This window comes from Centropristis striata, chromosome 13 (genome assembly GCF_030273125.1).
Source record: "Centropristis striata isolate RG_2023a ecotype Rhode Island chromosome 13, C.striata_1.0, whole genome shotgun sequence".
Classification (NCBI taxonomy): Eukaryota; Metazoa; Chordata; class Actinopteri; order Perciformes; family Serranidae; genus Centropristis; species Centropristis striata.
The window spans coordinates 7534319-7556365 of NC_081529.1; the positions used below are offsets into that span (position 1 = coordinate 7534319).

Genomic DNA, 22047 nt, shown 5'->3' on the forward strand with positions numbered 1-22047 from the left:
AGCTTATTCTATGATATTTAACATTTAATATAATAGTTTGGATGATCAGGAGAAAACTAACATTTGTATTGAATGGAATATGCATACACTTGTTTGTTTGTTAGTTTTCTAATTTCTTTTTATTTTAAGGAGTGTTTACGTGACATGAGTCTGCCAGGCAACAATGGGAGAGTGAATGAGGTTACAGGCCTGGCCAGGAGTGAAGGATCTTGTTCAGGCAGTTTGAATGTGAAAGCAGAATTGATGTTGACTTTGATCGACAGTTGAAGCTCGAAAATCTGTGTATTTGAAAAATGTGCAGTGATCTGTGAAATACTGGATACTTGGGATACTGGAAATATTTTGAAGAAGGGTTGAAGACAACAAAAATAAATATGAAGTCTTGCCTATATGCAAGATGTGATCAACAGAGATGGTGCAGCACAAGCTGGTTGTATCATGTCGGATATTTTGGTTTCTGTGATCATGTTTTCTGTGTGTTGGGCTGTTGAGAAACCAGTAAGATTAATAAAAATGACTTTTCTTTAAAAAAATATAATAAATTGATTAATGATACATGCCTAATAGTTCCTAGTATCCACTTTAAAATGGGAATATGTTTAGCCTATTTTCTTTTAAAAAGATATGATTTTTAAATATTTTTATTTAAGTAAAAGTTCATAGAAAATTAAGCAGTGAAACCGAGAAATAAGTGAGAACAGTATGTTAAACTGTAGCTCCATATTAAACATTTCCTGATTGTTCTGTGATATTGTGACCAAATATAGTCTGATTTTTGTTGCCCTCAAGTGGCGAAAGAAATAATTATTGTGAGTTCCAAGTCTTTAACCTTGTAGTATAGTTTAAGACATGAGCATTATGAATATTATTGGAATTGAGATGGTTTCATATTATCTGACAGAAGGACAGCCCGAATATACCAAAATACGCTTTTCATTTGTCAGACATGAAGTTAGTTGTGCAACATTTCACCGAGACTTATTTTCGATGTTCAGAAAACACTCAACAATAACACAATAAAAGGAAGACTTTCCACCAATGCATCCTTCAAAATAAAACTTTTAATACCTTAAGTGCAGATTCTGTACTCTGTAATAGACTAAAAATAAAGTAATAAATAAAATAAAATAAATATAATACACACCTTGTTGAAGGAATGTGTGTGTATTTTTTCTCTTTGTTTGGTGGGTGTGTATTGGAGTTCTATGCCATCAAGGATGGGGAAATAGAGCTGGATAGAAGGGAACCAACGATAAGGGAAAGGAGACTGGAGGCTCAACAACGAGCTCTGCTGGTTGATGACTGCTATAACGTCATGGACAGACAATGGTGTTATGGATGTATGCTTATGTATGACATCACCAGACTAATTCACAAATGCTAGGTAGTTTCTGTTCATTACAGTCTGATACAACACTAACACTACAGCTTTAAAAATGTCTTTGTCATTGTCTGTTTTTGTTATTTACTTTCCTCATCATCTAGTCTATTGCAAAGACACTATTTCATTTATCTTTGGGCCTCATCAATCATGTTGTTCAATTTAAATATGCATATTTGTGTAAATGTTAAATGTTTACAGCATCAGACCAGACACACTCTCTGCCAAGCTGCATTCTTAATCATACAACTTGTCTTTCTTCTGTCAATGTTTTTTTTACTTTAACTTTTCTTTTAATACCTTAAAGGCAGATTCTGTACTCTGTAATAGACTAAAATAAAGGCTGATTATCATCAATACTGATCCAAAATTGTTTGTATAATATATAAAGTCCTTTATTTGATTGATTACACTCCACAGTCAGTATGTGCAATGCATTTCAGCTTCATTTCATGCTTGACTGATTGAATATTTAAAAGATTTCAGGATTTAACTTGACCCATTCCGTGCCCATTGAAGATTTGTAGTAAGTGGGGCCATCCTCAAAATGTTTCATGACTTCTTCCAAACACCTCAAGTTTTTAGGAGCAAATCTTCAAGCAATAATAGACGACCACTGAGCACATTGATGGACGGTGGCTCAAAGGGAATAAACAGATGATCATAAACCCATATTATCTACAGCAATGTTCCTCTGATGAATTGTCATTTTATAGACAGAACAATTCATTATAAAAATTATCCTCAGTTTGAATGATAATGAAAATGATCAACAGTTGCAACCTCTTTTGTGTCTTATATCCCAAATGCCTCTAAACTGAATTTATTTGCTGAAAATCAAAACTTACATGCCATCATCTCGCTGGTATTTTATCTGTACAACAACAGCAGACAGGATTTGTCAGAATTCATAGAACCTCTAACACAGTCTACAATACAGATAACAATATGTTACTTCAATTCCTGAACATAACACTTCACCTCTTTGGCCTGTGAGCAATCATCATCACTTGAGTTCCTTATGGAGACATCAGGTTGGTATCAGGTCCGTGTTGGGGACATAAATGAAGTTTCACTGTCTGATGAAAATGATGATGATGAAAGAGAAAGTGTGTCTGTACATGAGAACTCCAGAGGAGACGGAAAGAAACCAAATACTACAAATAATTGTCAACAATTGAAAACAGACCATTAAAAGAACAGAGCAAGCAGCGCAACAATACAGAGGGCTTTACCTTCTAATGTAGTGGCCAAGTGTGATCTGAGAGCGCACACAAACAGTTTGAATCCAAGGAGAAGAGTTCAAGGGAGGGCGAAGAAAATTTGTCTAAGCAGCAAGTTTTGAGTGCAAACACACAGTTTTCTGTTTAAGGAGAGACAATCTGCGTGTGAGCTGTGATATTTTGAGTACAAGAGAAGAGGTTTGAGAGAGATCAGTAACATCAACTCAAAGTGAAAATCCTGCTCCTGAATAAAGATAGTAAATAAACTCCACAGCTGCTCAGCTGGAATGATGTCCTGGGACGACTGTCCTCTGAGGACAGTTGGTGTGGTCCTTTCTGCTGGGACGACTGTCCTCTGAGGACAGTTGGCGTGGTCCTTTCTGCTGGTGTTGACCAAACACACCTGTAACTCAATCTCATTAAAGAGTAAAACACTCACAATATATTCTGGCAGTTACACTACATGTTCCTTCTGCATTACTCTGCATTATCAGTTCATCATTTAGTTAATAAAAATAGTTTTTAAACAGTTTAATTATTTATAGCAAGTCACAAATAATTGATTCATCATTAACATCCCTAATCCCAGTATAATAAAAAAAAAAATATGAATATGAGTCTTTAATAATAAGGTGGAAGCCCTTCATTAATTCCCAGTGGATTCTCTCATTACTAGTCATGTCTTTATCTGGAACTTTCAATAGCTCAGATTAACTGTGTGAAAGGAAATACAATACACACCTTGTTGAAGGAATGTGTGTGTATTTTTCTCTCTGTTTGGTGGGTGTGTATTAGAGTTCTGTGCCATCTAGGATGGGGAAATAGAGCTGGATAGAAGGGAACCAACGATAAGGGAAAGGAGACTGGAGGCTCAACAACGAGCTCTGCTGGTTGATGACTGCTATAACGTCATGGACAGACAATGGTGTTATGGATGTATGCTTATGTATGACATCACAAGACTAATTCACAAATGCTAGGTAGTTTCTGTTCATTACAGTCTGATACAACACTAACACTACGGCTTTACGTCTTTGTCATTGTCTGTTTTTGTTATTTACTTTCCTCATCATCTAGTCTATTGCAAAGACACTATTTCATTTATCTTTGGGCCTCATTGTTGAATGATGTTGTTCAATTTAAATATGCATATTTGTGTAAATGTTAAATGTTTACAGCATCAGACCATACACATTCTCTGCCAAGCTGCATTCTTAATCATACAACTTGTCTTTCTTCTGTCAATGTTTTTTTTTTTACCTTGAAATCCATTGGATGGATTTTTTTAATGGAGTTTGTTTAAAATGAACACTCTTGATTAAAACTTGAATAAAATGTTATGTGTAAAACTAGCCAATAAATCTTTCGATTACTAAAATGTCAAGTGTTATAATCTACTAAAACTAGACTAAAAAGTCAAGATTTAAGAGGAATACAAAAAATAAAGAGTGTGGTCTTTTCATAATGAGACAGAACAGAAGACACTTAAATTCCAAGAGTCGTGTACACGGTATATTTATTTTTTCATTATAAGTTTTTTTTTCACACTGGCTGATAATTCTGTCAGTAATTCCGAATATCAATATACTGCAGAAATCACAGGCAACAATATAGGCATAAAAATGTCAATATGTTGAATACTCTATATTCTTGAGAAAGACAAAACATCATTGATCAAGTTTTTATCAAATAATAACAGATGACATGAGAAAATATGCAATAACCAAAAAAATGATGTGTGAAAAGCACAAAATGTGAAAAAAGGAATTCCTCGTATCAACTTTCAAATGTTTGACTTTTCTTTCTCAATTACAAGTTTCATGCATTTTCACAATCAACTATGTTCCTTTTTTTTAAACTACAAAGCAAAAAATTACAAACATATTTATGTACAACTTAAGAAAATCCTTTTTTAATGATTTTAATGAGATCTGGATTGTGGTAAAAAAAAAAAAGAAAAAAAATCTCAACCAATTAAAGGTGCCATGTCTTGTTTCAAATGAAATAAATTGTATAGATCTGACATGTCTCAGCTTAACATCTTAACCCTTTGCTCTTAAACTTTAAACAACTACTAAAATGTCCCATTAATGCTTTACAAATGAAAAATAAAAATACCACCATAGTATTCAACAAATGAGAAACTCCTTCTTTATCACTTTTTGAATAAGTTTCCCTTTAAACATTCACTTAAGAAATTCCATAAAAATGAAGAAACAACAAAAACAAAACGCACAATTTAGTTAGACAAAAAACCTATAGCTATTTCTGATGTCTCATAATTTGTGCTCATTCTTTAATGGCAGAGAATATGCAATTTATAATTATACATGCCTTGCATTCTCCTTGTTTAACAGAATTTTTCTTGAATCCCTTCAACTCAATGTCATACTGCAAAACGTTACATATTTATATTAAAAGCAGTTACTTTATACTCATTCGAGAAATGATTAATCCTCATCATTGTTAATGTATTTTCTCTCTCTTCACTACTTCAGTCACATGAAGAAACTTTGGACTTCTGTTACTTTGAGGAGAGCTTGTTTGTTTGTGAATCACTCACAGATTGTACGTGTCATCAAGACTTTTAATAGCATCTTGTTTACTGTAGTTTCTCCACTCACTGGGAATTTCTCCTCTGTCTTGGAATTTTTTTTTATAGTGGTCTTCCAGTTGATTTTGAAATCGACATACAAACCATTTCCACTATGTCAGCTTTGATGCTTCAGGAGTAATCTCCCATGTAGCAAACTCTCCCCCAGCACTTTGATACTGTTTATAAGGAAAGGTCTCATCTGAATCATGACTGGGGTAGAAACTTCTATCACTGGCAACTAATGACAACTGTCCCTCTATAGTGACATCCCTTAATCCCCCAGGGGCGATGGAAAGGGACGTTGTGTTTGTCAGGACTGTGATCTTTCAGTGTGTTGGTACAAACAGCTGCACAGAATGGACACTTTACCCAGCAGCAGTTACACAGCTGATCGATGAGGATTTGATCAGGCTTCATCCTGAATTTTTCCATCTCATCCAATGAGAGACTGCTGACTTCCTTCATAACAGATACAAGGCCTTTTTCTGTCTCTTCTCTAAGAAAGTCAAAGTAGTTTATGTCACTGAAGTTTTGACAACAGATGGTGTCAAATGTTAGCTTAGCTTCTAGCAAACTAGAAAATTCCTCCATCCACATGTCTGTGTCTCCTCTCTGTCTTATGACTTTCTCTGTTGCGTCAAATAAAGCCTGACTAACAAGTTTTCTGATGTCTTCAACATTTTTCTTGAGTATATTCTTTGCTTTATCTCTGTTTTCTGTGAAGATGTATTTCTGTACTTCCTCGCTTATAAAAGACTCTGCTTGGTTTCTTGGGTCATGGATGTAGGTGATAAAACCATCAAAGTCCTCTTTCTCTGCCAGTGACTTCAACAAATGTTTCTCCAAGTTCAGCCTGTTCCCGTTAAATGCTGGGTTGTTGCACCTCATCTCTCCAGCGAGATCAATGGCAGTCTTGTTACAGACGGCCTCAACAGTTGAACTCTTCAGTTTCTCACAGATCAGTTCTCCGAGCACAACAGCAGACGAGCTTCCTTTGCAGAAGCTTTTGAAAATGTTGTAGTATTGCATTTTTTTGCTTTCTACATAAGCGAGTGCATCGTTGTTCCTTTTGAATTTCTTGTGGGACTCTAAAAGCCAACTCTCTGCTCTGTGAAACACGTACAGTAAGAGATCAACTGTGAACTCCTTCTTCACAGCAAATTCCTTCTGTGATTCAAAAGTTTTTACACTTTCTTTGACGTCGTTGGCCACTTCTTGCAAGTAAGCTGTTCTATAACCACTTGAAGCTACAGGCTTGCTCTTTATTGCATGAAGAGAACGTTCTTCAATATCATCAATGAGGGATTTGATCAGTTGCTGTTCTTTATACGTCAGAACCAAGTCTGATTTTGATTCTGCAGTTTTTCCAGAAAATAATTTCTTCCATGTGTTTTTTGTCTCATCTTGTTGGCCTGTTTTACACTGCTTATGGTGTTTGGTAAAATAATCAGCATAGTGAACAACCTTTGATATTTCTCTGTATCTTCCACTGCTTTTGGATTCATGTATGAGAGACCATTCAAAACCAAGCTCCTGAAGGATAGTTGTCTGATCTTCTTCATAGTAGATGTCCTCAATAGGTTTTATATCTGCAGTTAGTTCATGGACCCAGCCACTCCAGACAGAGTTGAAGTGCTTTTTAAGTTCCTCTTCATCTTTTGCCTTGTCTTTTAGCTGATGAGCGAGCTCTTTGCTCTTTTGTAGCAGCTTGTTCTCAAACTCTGTCTTCTTATAATCTAGCTTTTTACAAGCATTCTTCTGCTCGATGACTTCATCCAGTTTTCTTTTAATTTTGCTCACTTGTTCATCAAGAAACTCCTTGATTTTACTTTCAAATCGTCCTCGCCACTGAACCAACGTTTCTTTGTCTCTGTTATCATTAAAGTACGCTGTCATTGCTTTTTTGATTTCTTCATAGGTTTTGTTCATTTCTTTATGAAGATAATTAAGGTCAACCTTGTCAAGTTCTCCTCTTTGAATTCTGGTAGAAAGCTGGTTCTCAATGGTCAACATGTTGCTCCGCAGGGCCCAGGTCCAGTTGCCGTACTGCTCCTCAAGTTTTCTGTACACTGCAATCTCAAGTGTGTTTTTGAAACTGAAAACAATGTTTTCATTCAACAGGGCATTCCACAGGTACTGAATTTTGCTTTTGAACTGTGAGAGAGCGATCCCAGCAGACTGTGAAGCTTTAGAGAGGATGATGGTCTTCAGCTCCTGGACACTCTCACTATAACCTGGATTTGGAGGAGCCATAGGTGGACTTCCCTTCCAGAGTTGAGCAAAGTATTTCACATCTTTCTGCACATCAAATGCAATGACGTCACTGAAGCACTCAGCATCACAAACCTCCTCTTTGGCTGCTAGTTGGGCCATCTGGTCCAGTTTTTCTTGAAGCCGTCTCTTTCCATCCATGTTTTTTTCTGCAGCTGGAATATCTGTAACATTCTGATGAACAAACACACAACTTGGAGAAAGTTTAACTTTCTTCATCCTCATGAAAGCCTGAACAACAATCTGCAGAACATCTTGCATCTCAGCTGGATTCTCTCCAAAGATGTTGATCAGTGTCAAGTTTCCCAGACCAACAACAAATGTTGCCAGTTCATTGTCATGGTGAAGAGTGTTGTTACCTTCCAACTCAAGAGCCCGCAGTCCTTCAGTGTCCACAACTAGAATGTAGTCAAACTGAAAGTCTTTCTTGATCTCCTCTGACACTTTGACCAGCTGCATGAAGGCCCCCTTGGTGCACCTTCCAGCACTCACTGCAAACTGTAAGCCAAACATGGCATTGAGCATTGTTGATTTTCCACTGCTTTGTACGCCTAATACCGACAAAACAAAAACTTTCTTGTCACCCAGTTTCTTGATGACTTCATCTAAAAGACTAGAGATCCATGTTAAAGGCACATGACCTGCATCACCATCCATCAGCTCCATTGGGTGTCCTGATATCATCAGTTCTGCAGCCAGCTCAGGGTATTTAGACCAGTCAGTCTGTTCCTCCTTTGTTTGTTTCTGCAGAGATGCATGGGCTTCATAGATCTGTCCCATTTCTCTAAAGATGTGCTCCAAGCCAAAAGTTGCTGACTGTAGTTTTGTTGATATCTTTTCAAGCTCAGTTTGCTTTTCCTTTAGATCAGTTTTGCCATGCTTCTTCTTCAATTCCAACATGTCAGACCACTTTTTATCATATCTTTGGAGAATTAATGAGAGAGCATCAGTGGAGAGAGCATCTATTGAGATCTGAGTCCATTTCAGGAAATACTTTTTGTCTGTTGATGGTAAAGATGAGAGGTTTTCAATGAACAACTTCATCAGTTCACTGCAGGGCGCAGTGCATTGTTTCTGTCTAATTTCTATCAGTTGCTTTTGCTTTTGACATTTCTCCTCCTCAATGTTTTCTTTGAGGTGATACAGTTCTTTGTTTATTATGGACCAATCATGCCACAATTTTCCTTGACAAGGAAGAAATGTATCTTTGATCTCTGAAAATCTGACAAGCAGTTTACTGCCTCCACCATCTCCCAAACCTCTGTCCCATCAACTGCAACTGCTCTGCCGGCTCTTAAGAAGCTAACAAACATTTTGTCAGAACAATCACTGTGTTGTATGTTAGAGACAGAGACAGGTCAGTAAGGTTTTGTGGTTTTTTCGTTCGAGTTTGTCTGGGTTTCGTGCTGTTTTGTGGCCGTAAGGGATAATTGTAGACATTGTGTTAGTAAGGAAGTGACGACGCGCTTGCTAGGCGCCGATTTGCTAATTCGCTTGAGTGACGCAGAGGGGCGGGTCCAGCAGTGGACCCGCCTGGTATATGTAGACTCTGCTTCACTGTAGGGTCAGCGGAAGCGTTAGCCCTCATTGTGTGAAGACCAAATTTGGTAAAGACCTGCGAGTCTCCCTGCGCGATTCCACCGAGCAAGGACACGGACTGTAAATCACTTTCTACTCCTTTCCTACTCATTCAGGCAACATGTACTATGACAGCATCCCCCTCATTCATGGTTACCGGTAACACAGAATGTGTTGCAGACGACGCAACCCTGAGAATCTTTCCACACTCAGGAAAGCCTCACCCACCCACTCTTCTTTCACCTTCGGCTTATGGAACTGCCAATCAGCTGTAAACAAGACTGAATTCATCCAAGCGCAGGTTAATCTATCGAACTTACAAGTGCTTGCTCTGACTGAAACCTGGATCTGCCCAGAAAACAATGCCACACCAGCAGCACTCTCTGCTGACCCTAACTTCTCCCACACGCTACGATCTGTTGGATGCGGAGGCGGCACTGGTGTCCTCATTTGCAAAAGCTGGAAATTCACCATGCTGCTCAGCAACATCTCTTCCTTTGAACACCATGCAATGAGGGTTACATTTCCAGCTAAACTCATTGTTGTCATTATATACCGACTGCCAGGGTGCCAACTGAACTTAGTTGTAGAGCTTGACATGCTACTCTCGGCCCTCCCTGATGAGGAAACACCACTGATTGTCATGGGAGACATGAATATCCACACTGAGAGAGCCCAAGCTTCTGACTTCCTGTCTCTTTTGTCATCATTTGACCTCAAACAGGTCGCCACCCCTCCTACTCACAAAGCGGGCAAAACACTTGACTTGATCTTCACTCGCATATGCTCCACTGCAAACTTGATTGTCACACCCCTACATCTTTCTGACCACTTCTTTATTCAGTTCACGGTCTCTCAGCTGGAGAACACTCAAGGTCCTTTAAAATGGGTCTCTTTTCGTCAAAACCTTCAGACCCTTACGTCAACCCAGCTCTCAAACGAGGTCTTGACCAGCTTGCCTCCTCCCAAGGAATTTTCATCACTTGGTGTTAACGAGGCCATAGACACTCTTTGTTCCTCTCTTGCCTCATCTCTTAACAACATCTCTCATTCAAACCCGCTCGTGTCTACTGGCGAGTCTTCGTGCGTGCACCACCAAGCCTCTGTAGATGATCCAGAACGTGACTGCACGTCTGGTCTTCAACTAGCCCTGGAGAGCACATGTCACTCCGCTCCTCATCTCTCTGCACTGGCTCCCAGTCGCAGCCCGCATCAAATTCAAAGCTTTGTCTCTTACCTACAAAATAGCAACGGGCACTGCCCCTTCTTATCTGAACTCCTTTGTTCAGGTCCACAAACCCTCCTGTCCACTACGCTCCTCCAGTGAAAGACGTCTGGCTCCTCCGCCGCTGAAAACCTGAACTCAAACCTGACTCTTCTCCTCTGTAGAGCCCTGGAGGTGGAACGAACTTCCAAACTCCATCCGTTCTGCTGAGTCCTTCTCAATCTTTAAGAAGAGACTAAATGCCCAACTCTGTACTGAACACCTTCACTCTTGATCTACACTGACGACTACGACAAGTATCGCACTGACCGCTCTTGCAACCTAAAAGCACTTGTGTCCTAATGGACTCAAACTTAACCCACGGCACTTACTCTTGCTATGTTTCTTCATCCTTGCTTGTGTTGTATTAACTCTCATTTGTACATCGATTTAGATAAAAGCGTCTGCTAAATGACATTGTAGAATTGTAGAACTGCAATCTGTGTATCGCCAGTGTGAATGTTGTGAACCCTTCTATGTTGGCCCATCCAACTAGCTGAATAATCCACCCTGGAAAATACTGACCTGTTGACTATACACCAGGTTTTGTTGGTCAATGCAAGAACATTTGCTAGTTCGCACAGAACATGAGCGCTAGGCGTGAAAATGACTATTGTGTCGATCTGAAAATAAATATGACTTTGCTTGAGGTTAAGATAGGGCCTGATGTGTGTTTTATATTGATTTTAATTGTCCAGACTTTGTAGAAATGTGATACAACAAAAGAAAATTAAATAATTATCACCTTCTTTGTTCACTGTTAAAACAGGATGAGATGTTGGACTTGTGTCCTTCACTGTGTCAGTCTCCTCTATTGACGGCTCACTAATGTTACTGCTGCTTTCATTGTTGACCTCTTCAACTTCATCAACCTTGATTTCAGCTGCATTTTCCTCCAGCTCTTCTACTGCAGGATGATGTAAGAAGAAAAAAGGAAATAGCACTGTATTAGTAAACCATCATAGAGTCATTATATTCACTACATTATCGATTTTACCAGGGTTGCAAGGGACATCACTTCACCCTCTTTAAGGCTAGAAGAAAAAAAAACTATTTTGCTTTTTCAAATTGAAATTGTGATTCTCAAATAGACTCTGCGGGTTGGTCAAATGTTGATTTGAAGCTCTAAATACTTAACAAAAGTTAATGCATCTTTTGAAATCTGCAGTTCCAAACTTATGGGTCAACAACGTATACCTAAAGGATGATGAGATGTTTAATGTGTCACAACACCTGATGTTTTAAATTAAACTGTGGTTTAAACAATAAAGTTAAACAAGAAAGGTTAACGGGCACAATTGCTATACTAGACATTCGGAACATTATCTGTGGTAAAGATGTAGTGGAGAAATGGCATCCTGTCAAGGAAATCAAGTCCAAGTTCCTCTGTTTGTATTCTAATCGAATTAAGCGTTTCTGTTCTTTACTTTGGTAGTAAGGTCAGCAACACATTCATTGTAGAGCGTGTGGGTTCCTCGGATTTAAACCGTGTTGCATGTTCAACTCTAAACAGAGATGTGAAGGAATCTAAAGCTCACTTGTTAGCTACTTCCATTATCAGTTATGTAAAAACACAGAGTGTTTTATTCTGAATTTTATAAAGACACAATTTTGAACATCAAACACATCTTTTCCTGCATTCTGACGCACAGGAGACACACTAATGTCTCAGTTTCACCCAGAATTAGATTCTTTGTTCTGAATGACAGTGAAACAAATAAATTCAAACGTGTGCTACTTTGGCTCTGATGCAGCCGGCCTTTCTCTTACCCCTCTCACACTGAGGGCTAAACCAGGGTTGAACCATGGTTGATCCTGTGTTTGAAAGGGTTAATCATTGTTGACCACATCAGAAGCAGGTTGCTCAAGGGTTGATTTCAATTTGAATGACACACCACCAGGTTAGATACTTTATATATACTGTAAATCTGTACTGTCCTCATTGAAACCAAAATGTTTTGCATAGATTATACACCCACATATAATAGTATAATATAGTTTAATGTTTCACAAAGGTAAAAAATGCTGTATGTAATATATTTACACCATTTTACCCCCAAAACATTCATCATATTGTGATGTGTAAACCCTCTCTGCCTATTCCCCACACATGAGAGTTATGCATTGCTCTGGGGTTGTGACATTCACTCTGAGCCTTTCTGAATGTTCCAAGCTTAAGTAGCTATACTTGTGATAGTTTTTCATGTTATTGTAGTATTCATTCAAATGTTACCTTTTCCAGTGGTTGCTGTTGGTACAGGCTTGATATCAGATTCTCCTTCTTCTGTTGTGTTGTAATCATTTCGGTGTTCAACATCTCCAGGTTCATCCACTGGATCACACTAGGAAAACAAATTAATTCATTTAACATTAGTTTAGCAGGTTGGAACCACTGACATTAAGAACATCAAAAATACACAGTGGTATGCCATAACCATTGCCATTAACACATCTATGTGTCTAATGGAGGTTAACAGGAAGTTAAAATTAAAAAGGCAAACATCTCCAATATTCAGTTAAAATTTGACCTGAAAAAAGGTAGCATTGCAAAAGAAACTTAATGGAGGCGTAGGTAGGGGAGATTTGTCAGAAGTCCCGTCAACAACAGATTTAACGTTTAAACAGCAGAGAGGTTGCTTTAGATGCACACAGCTTCAGATGCAGAGCATATTTAAATTTAATCCATTCATTATATTGCAAAAATATATATATTTCTATAGCAAATTGCAGCCGTTTTAAATGCAGTCTATTTTTACCCCATTGGTCAAAGTTATTTTATAATAGATTTTTGAAAAGGCTAAAAGCATTTTTTTTTTTTTTTTTTTGATGTTTGACTCACAATCTGCCTGAATGTATATTCTTGCCCAACATTTCTTGCAATTTATTCTCCGATACTGATTCAGTTATCAGTGTACTGAGATATTTTGTGTTTCATTTTGGTTTCATTTCCACTGAGTGTGCTTCACTACCATACAGTAAATGTTTTAAAGGACCAGCCACTGTGGGTGAAAGGGGGGTGCCCCTGGATTTACCACAGTTGCCATGTGTCCTTTTGCTGTACATTAATTGCACTGGAAAGTTTCCTGTCCACACAGGTCCAGGAGACATGACAGCTCCAGACAGAGAAAAGCTCTGGCAGGGTGCAAGACCCTCCGAGAGTGTGTGTGTGGCTGGAGGTCATCAACAGGAAGTGGACAGAACCACGTTAAGCAAGTCCATATCAGGTTGAAAACAGCTGTGAGAATCATACATTCATGAAAAAATCATATTCATATAATCAATTGTGTTTGACATTATATACTGCAAACATTTTTTGGGATAAATGGGTACAGAAAGATTGCTTTGGATACGGCTGTGTTGTTCTGTTTTGCTCTGCTGTCTCTCCTTATAGTGCTCTCTGTTCTGTCACCTGGAGCCGAGGGGGAGAGTGGACGGTGGTAATATTATTATATTATTACTATATTATGTACAGAAATTGACATATTGATGACACAAGCATAGTGGTGTTGTGTGTTGTGTGTATTTCTGTATTTGTTCTGTCTGTGTCTGCCTCATCTCCATGGTCATCGAAGGTAAAACCCTTTCCCCATATCAAATGACATTATCCACTCTGAAATGCATGCTTTGCTGCTCACTGATATTGCTACTATTCATAATTTTGTTTGAGTTGGCCTAATGAATGCTAGGCCAAAAGAGGGAATTGTTAAAATAATTGATTATTTTCTATATTGGTAAATGATTTTATGCTTGATTTCTGCTCCTCTGTTGTCTGTCTCTGTTCTCTGTCTCTGTGAGTGACGCAGGTCACTATCAAAGGTCAAACCTTGAGTGTAATAAATATCTCTATGCATTTATATTAAGTCAGACAATATGATTTTGATACAATGATTATGTTTGTGTGTTAATTTTGGTTTAGAAACTTTGACTACATATATTTCATTGTCTGTTTCACATTTTTTAGACTTTTAGAATCTATGTGAGACAGAGAAAAACCTTTGGCTCTGTAGACATAATATCTTTGTTATACAAAACAAGGCAGCAGGTCTTGTTGAATGTTCTGGAGAAGGGGCCAGGGCAGGATGGCCTTGTCTGGGGCAGCAAGCATCCAGGTGGCGTTGTATTAATTAAAACTGGCGAATCAGCGATCAAGAAGGCGGAACTTCCTGGAAGAAATTGACCAGCATGTTTTGTAAACAAATGTTAGTATTTTAATGGGTTCAGGGAGAGAGTCGTGGTTCAGACTTCACAAACTGAAACACATCTGTTTGTATTCAGGGACATGAGTTTTTGAACCCGGAGATTCTCTGTAAAGTGCACATTTTTTGACGTATTGTAATAAAACTATGTTAAACTGAGAACTTGGACGTCTCCAGCTCTTCATTTCCCCATCAACGAACTGCGCTGAAAAATGGTGAGGTTTTTTCTGTTGGTGACAGATCATCAATTTTCAAGGTTTCCTCATGCAATTTTTCTAACAGTGTGCAGTGTTTAAAATTAAGGTTATAATTTCTTTCTTTCTTTTTTATAAATGTGGGCACAAAGAAAGCTTTCAGCTTAGAGTAATACTGCAATGATTTAGAGAGAATTCAGGTTTCAAGGAGAAAAGGAAAGAATAAAGAAGTAAAACAGACTGTTTATGTGTACAGGATGACAATAAGGCAATGTATAAACTGCACAGTAAACAAGCTAAGTTAAAAAAAATGAATTCATACAAGTTCACATGTATTAACTTAAACAGTTCATACTAATAATTGTGTTTGCAGGTCCAAACTATATGAATATAAATGTTGTATAAACTGACCTGTGTCTTGTGTTTTCTGGGTTCTGCTGAGTCTTTGTAGATGCAGCCGCCTTGTTGTGAGTCCTACCAGTCACTGTCCTGTATACAGAGGGATCAGAGCATTATAACATTAGATTCTAGGTGTCTCTTCCACAAAGCCCTCCCACCTGTTCTTAGCAAACCTGTCTTGATGTGATAGGTCTAAAGATCTGTGTTGATCCACATGAACATTATTTTTCAGTGAACGCCTTAATTTTCCGAGAAACCATGTGACTTCAAGAAAAACATGTTCAAGTTCATGGAACGATGAAAACTAGTCTTGTTTCACTCAAGCACAAACCACTGTGTCCTCTCTAAAAGTTTATGATTGATAATAATATAATTAAGTTAAGTTAAAAGAGTTTGATGAAGTGTTTATTGAACTATCAACAGTAGTTATAGTAGCTTATATATTATATTTTAAATATAAAATAATAGTTGGGTAATCAAGAGAAAACAAACATTTATATTGAATGGAATATGCAAACACTTTGTTTGTTTTTTTCTCATTTTTTTAATTTAAAGAGTGTTGACGTGACATGAGTCTGCCAGGCAACAATGGGAGAGTAAATGAGGTTACAGGCCTGGCCAGGAGTGAAGAATCTTGTTCAGACAGTTTGAATGTGAAAGCAGAATTGATGATGACACACTTTGATCAGACATTATACCCAATGTTCGTGTGTCAGGTCTCTTGCTTTCCTGTTATTGTTCTCAAATGGTGCAGTGCAATTTCCTGAAACAGAGTTGCTTTGATCTTAATCAAGCAGAAGTTTCCTGTGAAGAGACTGTGACTGTTGATCAGACTTATGTGTGTTTATCAAAACATGTTTGATGCATATTTAAACTGCTATATGTCTGATATTTTAATACATCTTCACATTAATACACAACAGGAGATAAAAAATATAACTTTTCAGAAGTCTGTGAAATACTGAATACTTTAAAAAAAGAGGAAAGATGGAAATATTTAACAGAAAGGTTGACGAAGACAAAAAGAAACATGAAGTCTTGCCTATATGCAAGATGTCATTAACAGAGATGGTGCAGCACAAGCTGGTTGTATCATGTCGGATATTTTGGTTTCTGTGATCATGTTTTCTGTGTATTATATCTATAATAACTATAATAAATATCTAGAAGAAAATGAAGAAGTGAAACAGAGAACTGAGTGGCTGAGAACAGCAGGTTAAACTCTAGCTACATATTAAACCTGATCTTTTATTGTTCTTTATTTCTTTTTTAAAATTTTGTTAATTTAAAAAAAAAGAGGAATAGTTGATATGTTGTTGTTTTTTTTAAACTTATAAGCAAATCACGTTTGTGAGTCTTGTTGATACAGCCTGATTTTTGCTGCCCCCACGTGTAATTCTTGCAGGTTTCAAATCAGCTGAGTCTTATACTTTAAGACATTAGCATTATGAATATTGTTTGAATTGAGATGGTTTCATAATATCTGACAGAGGGGCAGTATAAGAAAATGACACATCTGCAACATTTCACAAAGACTTCTTTTTTTCCATTTCCACTTTGAAGTGTCATTCAAAGTAAAACTTTTAATACCTTTAAGGCAGATGTTGTACTCTGTAATGGACTAAAATAAAGTATTTTCATCAATACTATCATCTAAAACCACTTGTAGAATATAGAAAGTACTTTATTTTATTGATTAAACACTTTAGTCAGTATGTGCAATATAAATAATATTATATGTAATATATATGTACATATTATCTAATTTCATGCTTGACTGATTGAATGTCTAAAAGGTTCCAGGATTTAAGTTAATATGGTCAGATCATTTGGAGTAAGGGGGGCCATCCTCAAAATGTTTCATGAACTCTTCCAAACATCTAAAGATTTAAGAAGCATTTTTTTTAACAGTTCTCTGAATAATCCAAAAATTCTGTGATGTCAGCAGGATTATTATGAGTAGTTCTCCCTTCATAAAATATGTACACAGTATTATCAGCAGAGGCCAAGACTGGAACTTAGCGGGCAGATCTTCTATCTCGGTTGTACAGTGTATCAACACCAGACACGTACCAGTTTGACCAAAGGATCATATTTGTGTTTATTCACATTACTCAGAAAACCAAACACTGCACACAGCTCGGAGAATTTCTCTGCCTTCTCAATGACTGCTAGTACTGTGTAGTTATAGTAGCTTACATTATATTTAATATATAATAGTTTGGATAATCAGGAGAAAACAAACATTTATAATAAATGGAATATGCATACACTGTTTTCTTTCTTTCTTTCTTTCTTTCTTTCTTTATTATTTTAAGGAGTGTTGACGTGACATGAGTCTGCCAGGCAACAATGGGAGAGTGAATGAGGTTACAGGCCTGGCCAGGAGTGAAGAATCTTGTTCAGACAGTTTGAATGTGAAAGCAGAATTGATGATGACACATTTTAATCAGACATTTGGAGCTTTTTCAGAATCTGCGTATTTGGAAAATGTGCAGAAGTCTGTGAAATGAGGGAATACTTTATGTGAAAATGTGAAATATTTGACAGAAAGGTTGATGATAACAAAAATAAATATGAAGTCTTGCCTATATGCAAGATGTGATTAACAGAAATGGTGCAGCACAAGCTGGTTGTATCATGTTGGATATTTTGGTTTCTGTGATCATGTTTTCTGTGTGTTGGGCTGTTGAGAAACCAGTAAGATTAATAGAATGGCTTTTTTAAAATATATGCTTATTATATATATGCTTTATAGTTCCTAGAATCCTCCTTACAATGGGAATATGTTTAGCCTAGTTACATATATATATATATATATATATATATATATATATAATTTTACTTAGACATTTCCTAATTGTTGACCAATATTATTATATTGTGACAAAATATACTGTCTGATTTTTGCTGCCCTCAAGTGGTCCAAGAAATAATTATTGTGAGTTTCAAGTCTTTAACCTTGTAGTATAGTTTAAGACATGAGCATTATGAATATTTTGGGAATTGAGATGGTTTCTTATTATCTGACAGACGGACAGCCTGATTATTCCTAAAGAGGCTTTCATTTGTCAGACATGAAGTTCACTGTGCAACATTTCACCGAATCTTCTTTTCGATGTCCAGAAAACACTCAACAATAACACAATAACTGGAAGATTTCCACCAACGCATCCTTCAAAATAAAACTTTTAATACCTTAAAGGCAGATTCTGTATTCTGTAATAGACTAAAATAGAGGCTGATTGTCATCAATACTGATAATCCAAAATTGTTTGTAAAATATATTACACTCCTCAGTTAGTATGTGCAATGCATTTCTGCTTCATTTCATGCTTGACTGATTAAATATTTAAAATATTTCAGGATTTAACTTGACCCACTTCGTGCCCATTGTAGATTTCTAGTAAGTGGGGCCATCCATCTTTCATGACTTCTTCCAAACACCTCAAGTTTTTAGGAGCAAATCTTCAAGCAATAATAGACGACCACTGAGCACATTGATGGACGGTGGCTCAAAGGGAACAAACAGATGATCATAAACCCAAATTATCTATTGCAATGTTCCTCTGATGAATTATTGACACAGGAACAACAAATCTAAATATCTTTCCAACTTTACTGAACTCTTGGGCACAGAGGTGTTTTTAAAAAAAAATGTCTTTCATTTTATAGACTGAACAATTCATCATAAAAATGATCCTCAGTTTGAATGATAATGAAAATAATCAGCAGTTACAACCTCTTTTGTGAATTGTCTTATATCCCAAAATGCCTCTAAACTGAATTTATTTGCTGAAAATCAAAACTTATGTGACACCCACAAATGTATGGTCACAATAGTTGAGGTGTGATTGTTATATTATTGTGTATATTTTTTGTGAAAGAGACCAGTTTTGGAGGTATTTACTGGTTATACTTTTGAGAGTGTAGTTGTGCACTTGCGCCACAAGGGGGAGTATCGTGTTGGTGAGCGCTGGTTGTGACAACGGGCTTCCGTCCCTCAGACAGAGGACAGCCTGCTGAACTACAGCAACGATTGAGTCCTGTCTCTGCTTTTACTTAACTTATACAGGTTAGTCGTGTGTTGTTACACCAAAATATGTTTACAATTACTTGAAAACAATTCGGAACAGTGTCTGACAAAGATTGAGAAAGAGAATTAGTGTTTTGTTTCGGTCGGAGACTTCTGTGCACTTTAGCAGAGTTTTCAATGTGGATTAAGTCGCAGGATGGCGGCCGTGGTGTTGTATTTTCGTTTATTTCTAATTTAGCTTCTTGACATTTGTATCATAATAGATAAGGCTGTATTTGTATTATAATAATGTATTGTTCATAAAGTTTGATAAGTTTGTGATACAGGACACAATAAGCAAATTAATATGCTTAATTAGGGCAGATAAATGCCATGAAAGACATGAAAATGACAATGTTGCCAATAGTACTGTGTGATTAAAAAAAGATTAGTAATTCATATGATAATATAATTTCAGTGGTTAAAAATATAATTTTGTGTTGCAATGTGAAGGGCAAATGTGAATTAGTTGAGTAAGAAATTGATGTGAAAAGTGAAAAGATGTTAAATTCTGTTAATAAAGACAGAGGACAGCCTGCTGAACTACAACAGCGATTGGATCCTGTCTCTCCTTTTACTTAACTTATACAGGTTACTCATGTTTGAGGCCTGTAACACTTACATGCCATCCCAAACTGTCCACTGGACTCCATAGAGGAGGTGGGTGAGAGGAGGATGTTATCCAAGCTGGCATCCATCATGGACAACCCCTCTCACCCCCTGCAGGACACTGTGGGGTCTTTGAGCAGCTCCTTCAGCAGCAGACTGTTACATCCACGGTCTAAGAAGGAACGCTGCTGCAGGTCATTCATTCCTCTGCCATAAGACTGTACAACACCAGCACAACCTGAACATGTTGTAGCTTTCTTTCTTTCTTTTCTGCACATTTTGCATATAATTTGCACTCCGCACATTCTTCACTTAATTTGCACTAGGTTGTATATAGTATATTGTATATTGTTAAATGTCTTTTTCTATTAGATTGTTTATTTTTTATCTTTATCTTAAAGGGAAATAATTTTGTGTGCAATTTTTTGGTCGGATGTAACAAAGAAATTTCCCCACTGTGGGATTAATAAAGTTGAATCTAACCTAATCATCTCGCTGGTATTTTATCTGTACAACAACAGCAGACAGGATTTGTCAGAATTCATAGAACCTCTAGCACAGTCTACAATACAGATAACAATATGTTACTTCAATTCCTGAACATAACACTTCACCTCTTTGGCCTGTGAGCAATCATCATCACTTGAGTTCCTTATGGAGACATCAGGTTGGTATCAGGTCCGTGTTGGGGACATAAATTAAGTTTCACTGTCTGATGAAAATGATGATGATGAAAGAGAAAGTGTGTCTGTACATGAGAACTCCAGAGGAGACGGAAAGAAACCAAATACTACTAAAAATTGTCAACAATTGAAAACAGACCATTAAAAGAACAGAGCAAGCAGCGCAACAATACAGAGGGCTTTACCTTCTAATTTACCTTCTAGTGTAGGGGCCAAGTGTGATCTGAGAGAGCACACAAACAGTTTGAATCCAAGGAGAAGAGTTCAAGGGAGGGCGAAGAAAAATTGTGTAAGCAAGTTTTGAGTGCAAACACAGTTTTGAGTTTAAGGAGAGAAAATGAGTGTGAGCAGTGATATTTTGAGTACAAGAGAAGAGGTTTGAGAGAGATCAGTAACATCAACTCAAAGTGAAAATCCTGCTCCTGAATAAAAATAGTAAATAAACTCCACAGCTGCTCAGCTGGAATGATGTCCTGGGACGACTGTCCTCCGAGGACAGTTGGTGTGGTCCTTTCTGCTGGGACGACTGTCCTCCGAGGACAGTTGGCGTGGTCCTTTCTGCTCGGACGACTGTCCTCTGAGGACAGTTGGTGTGGTCCTTTCTGCTGGGACGACTGTCCTCTGAGGACAGTTGGCGTGGTCCTTTCTGCTGGGACGACTGTCCTCTGAGGACAGTTGGCGTGGTCCTTTCTGCTGGTGTTGACCAAACACACCTGTAACTCAATCTCATTAAAGAGTAAAACACTCACAATATATTCTGGCAGTTACACTACATGTTCCTTCTGCATTACTCTGCATTATCAGTTCATCATTTAGTTAATAAAAAATAGTTTTTAAACAGTTTAATTATTTATAGCAAGTCACAAATAATTGATTAATCATTGACATCCCTAATCCCAGTATAATAAAAAAAAAATGAATTATGAATATGAGTTTTTAATAAGGTGGAAGCCCGTCATTAACTCCCAGTGGATTCTCTCATTACTAGTCATGTCTTTATCTGGAATTTTCAATAGCTCAGATTAACTGTGTGAAAGGAAATATAATACACACCTTGTTGAAGGAATGTGTGTGTATTTTTCTCTCTGTTTGGTGGGTGTGTATTGGAGTTCTGTGCCATCAAGGATGGGGAAATAGAGCTGGATAGAAGGGAACCAACGATAAGGGAAAGGAGACTGGAGGCTCAACAACGAGCTCTGCTGGTTGATGACTGCTATAACGTCATGGACAGACAATGGTGTTATGGATGTATGCTTATGTATGACATCACCAGACTAATTCACAAATGCTAGGTAGTTTCTGTTCATTACAGTCTGATACAACACTAACACTACAGCTTTAAAAATGTCTTTGTCATTGTCTGTTTTTGTTATTTACTTTCCTCATCATCTAGTCTATTGCAAAGACACTATTTCATTTATCTTTGGGCCTCATTGTTGATTCGTGTTGTTCAATTTAAATATGCATATTTGTGTAAATGTTAAATGTTTACAGCATCAGACCAGACACATTCTCTGCCAAGCTCTATTCTTACTCATACAACTTGTCTTTCTTCTGTCAATGTTTTTTTTTTTACCT

The 22047-nt window shown here is 37.3% G+C and overlaps 1 pseudogene; it reads right to left on the reverse strand.

The window, feature by feature from the left end:
* Nucleotides 1–5050: 5050 nt before the first annotated feature.
* Nucleotides 5051–19875, reverse strand: LOC131982818 (interferon-induced very large GTPase 1-like; annotated as a pseudogene).
* Between the last annotated feature and the right edge of the window lie 2172 nt (nt 19876–22047).